Below are 6,154 nucleotides of genomic sequence, written 5' to 3'. Positions count from 1 at the left end.
CGCACTTTTGTGCCGGCTCCGGCGATGGTGGGCGGAAACCCGGGCCGCGGTGCATCGGGAGGCAAGTTCCCCATGCTCGCCACGCCTCGTCCTGCATCTGCATTGCCAACTTGGCGCCAGGTGAGCTGCGTACGTACTATGAGTATATCCATCGTCATCATTCATAACAACGCCCTTTTGATTTCCCACGGCCGCTGTGTTTATATTGTTCCATCATCGTACCTCTACCGATGCAAAGTCACATCCTCCGTCCGCTCCAATGGGCCATAAATCCACTTGTTACAACATTTTCCATACTAGATGATCTTTTTCTTTTAACACGGTGCATACCTGAACACTCATACATACGCGCATACACTAACCCCCATGAAAATAAACATGCACACCCTATCATTATAAGCACCTTCGAGAGATCGAGCTTGCATATCATCTTGAGATTTACGAAGTCACTATAGGCGTCTCGTCGTCGATGGAAACGTCTCCTCCCAATGAAAGCGCATCGCCGAAAATCCTGAAATAAATCCAAAAATAATGCGAGCGCCATGACTTAAACCCTGGCGGGCTGGGATACTATCGTGGTTCTAAGTCTGACAGTAATGTAGGGGGGTATGAATGGAGAGGCAAGATCCTAGCTATGGAGTAGTTGTATACGTAAGAGGTTTACGAGTTCAGGCCCTTCTCGGAGGAAGTAACAGCCCTACGTCTCGGAGCCCGGAGGCGGTCGACTGGATTATGTGCGTATGAGTTACAGGGGTGCGAACCCTTTACACTGAGGATGGGGTGGCTTATATAGAGTCCGCCAGACCCCTCCGGCCCTCAGTTATGCAGGGTTTAAGGTACATTAAGATCGGGCGTTACTCGTAATGCCACAAACAAAGTGCTATGATGACCATAAATGCTACTTAATGACCGACCGTTTGCGTGCAGAGTGACTTTAGGTCTCCTGGCTGTCGAGTGGTTGGCTTCATGGTCGAGTGTCTTCGAGTCCGTCGAGTGGAACATTTCTGGGTTGATTGAAAGGTGGTTTCTTCTAGATATGTCCTTGGGGAGGGTATCTTGGACAGGTCCATGACCCTATCCTAGGTACATAGCTTCATCATTAGCCCCCGAATGGATCGAGGTTTGAGTGGGGAAGGAGTTGAACACACTTCCGACCCATTTTCGTGCTATGAGTATGTCTTGTTCTAGATCAATGAACTTAGGAGACAGCACCAACTTCTTTTTCAGTCGCCTTGATCCATTCTTTGTATCCGTCGAGTGAATTTCTTTACTTGGAGAACTCCAAACGACAGAGCGGAGGAAATCTTCCGTCTGACGAGTTGCTCTGCAGCTCGCGGATTTAGCGGGATTCAAATTTCGGGAAGCGCGCGGGGTGGAGGAGGCCGCAGTAATCGGATGGGATAAGGCAGGGACGCCTCGATCTCCGCGCCACCTTTTTCGCCACGTAACGCGTGCGCGACTGTTGTGAGATTTGACAGGATCGCCCGGGCCTACAAGTCAGTCACTCGGAAGTAACCTCATATAAGGCGCCGGACGGGGTTTTTTGAACAATGCGTTCTCATTTCCTCCTCTCTTCCTCAGACTTATCTGCCGCGTTCGCTTCCGTCTCAGTGCCGCTGCCCTGTGCGCGTCTCGCCGGCGACGATGGTGAAAGAGAAAACGGCGGCCCTGGAGCGGGCGAAGAAAGCGACGGCGAAGGCGAAGGAAAGGACGACCAGTCGAGGCGGATCTTCATCAAGGGCCGGCCTGCCGCAGGGCTGGATCCAGGGCGACTGGATCCGCTCGACGATTCGTCAAGAAGACCTTGGCGACCTGGCCAATGGAGGACTGAACCCCCATGGATCGGCGCGGCTCCCGGGGAAGGAGTCTGAGCCGCAGCCTCAGGAGGGTGAGTGCGTTCTCTTGGCCACCCATGTCGACCGTGGGTTTTCTTTGCCGCCTCACCCTTTCTTTCGGGGATTTCTGAATTTCTATGGGGCGCAACTCCACCACTTCACACCCAACACCATCGTGTACCTCGCTGCTTTCGTGTCGTTGTGCGACAATTTCCTGGGTTGTCGGCCTCATTGAGGTCTTTTGAAGCACATTTTCACCTGTCGCTCCCAGACGGTGAAAAAGGCCAATCCGAGTGACGAGAGAACGCAAGTGATTCAAATGTGTGGGGGTCTTGGGGTTCAAATGAGGGGGAAAAGTTCTTTTCCGGCAATGATCCTACCCGACTCGGTCCGTGGATGGTAGTCGACCTGGTTTTACTGCAAAGACCAGCCGACGCCAGGGCAGTCGACCGGACTCCCTCCTTTTTCCATGGACCGAGTGAGGAAGCCTTCCTCTTTGAAGGTGATCCCGGAAGAGAAGGTGCAGGTTAAGGTGTTGGTCGAACGTGTTATCCAGCTTATCCGTGATGGGGTGACCAGCATGGACCTCTTAGAGGTCTTCCTCCGACGACGCATCCAGCCGCTTCAAGCTCGAGACCATCCGATGTGGATGTATTCTGGCACTGAGGACACCACTCGGATCCACCCGAAGGAGGTCGAGAATGCCACGCTGGAGAGGTGGCTGACGAGCATCACAGGGAACAAGGACAACCCCCGAGGAGCCAGGAGGATTCCTCCACTCGACCAATCATACGAAGTAGACCAGGTCCAATTCTGCATCTCTGACTGTGATCCTGCTTTCTTCATTCTGTTTGCTTAAAATCAATCGACTGACTTTTGTCTTGTTTGCTGTCTTCTAGGCCATTACTGAGATGTACTCGATGCCCAACGGGGTGCAAGAACAGGCCGAGGAGGGGGAGGCAAGCGGAGGTGAAAGTGAGGAGGAGTGGCAATCTGATGGTGAGGGGGAAGAGGATGACGACGGCTCCAGTGAAGAGGAGGAGGAGGAAGTCGATCCTCCTCGCATGGAAAGGCGATCCAAGCTCACCCACGACCCCGCGAGCAAGCGTGGCAAAGCGACTGCGCCTGTTGGGCAGTCGTCAAAACGTTCTCGGGCGGCTTTTCCGGCGTCAACTGAAAAAGCGCTGAAGCATCCACGAGCGGCGTCATCAAAGCCGCCGAAGGCCTTGCCCAAGATGAGAATGACCATTCCCACCATATCCGGGTAACAGCAGAACTTGTGTTTTCTCATTTAGCATGGACAGACTTTTGGTCGACTCATTGACTAACCGACTGGTTTCTGAAATCTGCAGTGCTGCTACCTCCGAGACCTCCGCCAAGAACGAAGACCAGGAAATGAAAGACGCTGCCACCTCCAACCTTGGTACGATCTTTGTAGTTTCACTTTTGGGCGATTGGATTTTCGATTTTAACTTTGGACTTTTCCTGAAGCTCCTCCTCATGTCATTGATCTCCCTGATGATGATGACGAGGCGCCGCTGAGGCCGAGGAGGAATAGAAAGGCGCCGACTAGCAAGACCACTCAGACTGCATCAGTGCCTGAGGCACCGGTTCAGGATGGTGGTAATATTACTCGGAATTCCGTGTCCTTCGCTGTGCCGCTGACGAGTGCTCGACCTTCGTCGTCGACTGCTGACCCGCCTTCCCTTTTCGCCACACACCACGTCCCAGAGGACCAAGCGGGTGCTGCTAAGGAGGCTATATGCCAGGGGGGATCATGATGGAGCAGGTGAAGGCGATCCGGGAAGCCAGCCAAGCGGCCTATGATGCTAGCTCAGCCCTTCAGAGCAACGTCCAGGTTAGTTGGTCTTGTTCTGTTAGGATATGCTATCTGAAGACTTTCTTTCTGAAGATCTTTGTATCTGTACACCCACTGGGTGTGTCGATTGAATTGTTGGATTGGTTGGGGCACGCTGAGTGCACCCACTGGGTGTAGTCCCCGAGACTATGGTGGATTGCTGGCAGTCGACTGTAGTCTTTGTATTTTGAATTTCTTCACTCTAACTTCTTCACTCGGTCTGGTCGGACCATGTCGAATGGAATCTTGGAACCAGTGGGGGCACGCTGAGTGCACCCACTGGGTGTAGTCCCCAAGACCATGGTCGACTATGGCAGTCGACTAAGGTCTGAAGAACCTGTGTTTTTTTGGTAGATCATGATGAGACCATTCTGACTGCTGGCAGTTAGCTATAGTGCTATAGTTTTAGGATCATAACCTCTTTGTCTCTTTCGTCCGACTGATCGGACCAAGTCGGAAGAACCAGTGGGGGCACGCTGAGTGCACCCACTGGGTGTAGTCCCCGAGACTACTGTTGAGTATTTTGATTCGGCTGTAGTCTTAGAAATGTTACGATTTTTCTCTTAGTCACTCGGAAGCAACCTATGTTTGATGTCTGTCGACTGACCCTTCGCAGAAATCTTGCGAGCTTGTGGTTCTCTATACTGAATTGGAAAAGAAACATATCCAGCTCGACCTTGACTTGAAGCTTGTTCAGGAGAACTTTAAGAAGGCGAAAGATGAAGCAAAAGGTATGGTTGGTGAGAATCTTGACGACTGTCTTTATCTTTCTGCCCATTCCTGATTCTGATCTCATTGTCATTTTGTAGATAAAATGAAGGAGGCTCTAAAGAAGAAGGACCATGACCTCGCCGAGGCGCAGAAGGCGGCTTTGGACAAAATGAAGCTTGCGGAAGAAAAACTGGCTTCAGTCGGTAAACTTGAAGAGGAGAACGCCAATCTGAAAGCTGCTCTCGACGCGGCCAACAAGGAGGTCAGCCGTCTGAAGAATGATAAGATAGCTCTAAGTGACAAGGCTAGCAAACTGGCGGGGAAGAAGAACAATCTGGAGGCTTATCTGGGAGGGCTCGCCAAGAAGTTATTCATCATGCTTGAAGGTAATCTCTTCTATCCGACTGACTTGTTATCATCGACTCATCATAGAACTATTGGCTTAACTTCGAATTGTGTTTACGGAATTCTGCCAAAACTTCGAGGAGGAGACCAGTCGAGTGGAGACAAGCTTGGACCCTATTAACTCTCCTGTGAAGGATGAAGCCGCTATGAACGTGCTTCGACTGGAGTCACGTGTTGCTGGAGTTGTTGACTACCTTGCTCGACTGAAGGTTGCGGCGTCGTGAATTGACACGACACTCTGGTCGGGAGAGATGCTTCAAAATGACCTCGAGTCTCTAATGACTCGACTGAATGAGGTTCCAGGTCGAGTGCAAGAATGGAAGAAGTCTTCTGCCAGGTGCGGCGCTAACGTTGCTCTGTCCCTGGTCCCTGTTCATTGCAAGGATGCGCGGGAGGAAAAGCTGGCGTCCATCAAAGTTGCCAATACCAAGAAGCACGGCTTCCAATCTTTCATGGAGACCTTCATTGCTGCTGCCACTCGGATTGCTGACGGAATTTATTTGGACCAGTTTGTCACGCCCTCCAGTCCTCCACCTGAGGAGTAAGAAAAACTTCTATGCTTCGCCTTAAATTTGCCTCGGAATGCCGAGTGGTTTTGTAACCGATAAACTTTTACAGGCTTGACACCTGAGCACTTCTGAATCCGTAGGATGTTATCTGAACTTGGCTTATCGTTGAATATGCTTGCTTTTGCCTTTGAGCGAACTTTGTTCTTCACTCGGAATATGCTTTAGTGCTTGAGACGCAGCCCTGAGGTGAAAAAATCCAGTCGACCTGCACTTCATCATTCTTGTAGGTAGGGATGGAGCACAGATTGCAGTCGACCTGCGTCCTTGCTGATCGGGATGGAGAGCATGTTGTACTTGTGGCGTAGATCCGAAGGAGAAGGTAGCAGTCGACCTGCACCTCGTCGTCCTTATGGATCGGAATAGAGCGCACGTTGTATTTGTGGTGCAGCTCCGAGGGAGAAGGTAGCATTCGACCTGCACCTCGTCGTCCTTGCGGATCAGAATAGAGCGCATGTTGTATTTGTGGCGCAGCTCCGAAGGAGAAGGTAGCAGTCGACTTGCACCTCGTCGTACTTGCGGATCGGAATGGATTTCATACTTAGGCGAGTACTTGAACTGCAGCTAAGCCCCCGAGTGGGAGTGTTGCTCTCCACTCGGTAGGGTTTTTAAATAGTTAGGCAAGTACTGGACTGCAGCTAAGCCCCTGAGTGGGAGGTTTGCTCTCCACTTGGTAGGATTTTCAAATACTTAGGCGAGTACTGGACTGCAGCTAAGCCCCCGAGTGGGAGGTTTGCTCTCCACTCTGTAGGGTTTTCAAATACTTAGGCGAGTACTGG

This window comes from Triticum dicoccoides, chromosome 4B (genome assembly GCF_002162155.2).
Source record: "Triticum dicoccoides isolate Atlit2015 ecotype Zavitan chromosome 4B, WEW_v2.0, whole genome shotgun sequence".
Lineage (NCBI taxonomy): Eukaryota > Viridiplantae > Streptophyta > Magnoliopsida > Poales > Poaceae > Triticum > Triticum dicoccoides.
Note: the sequence above shows the minus strand (reverse complement) of the source record.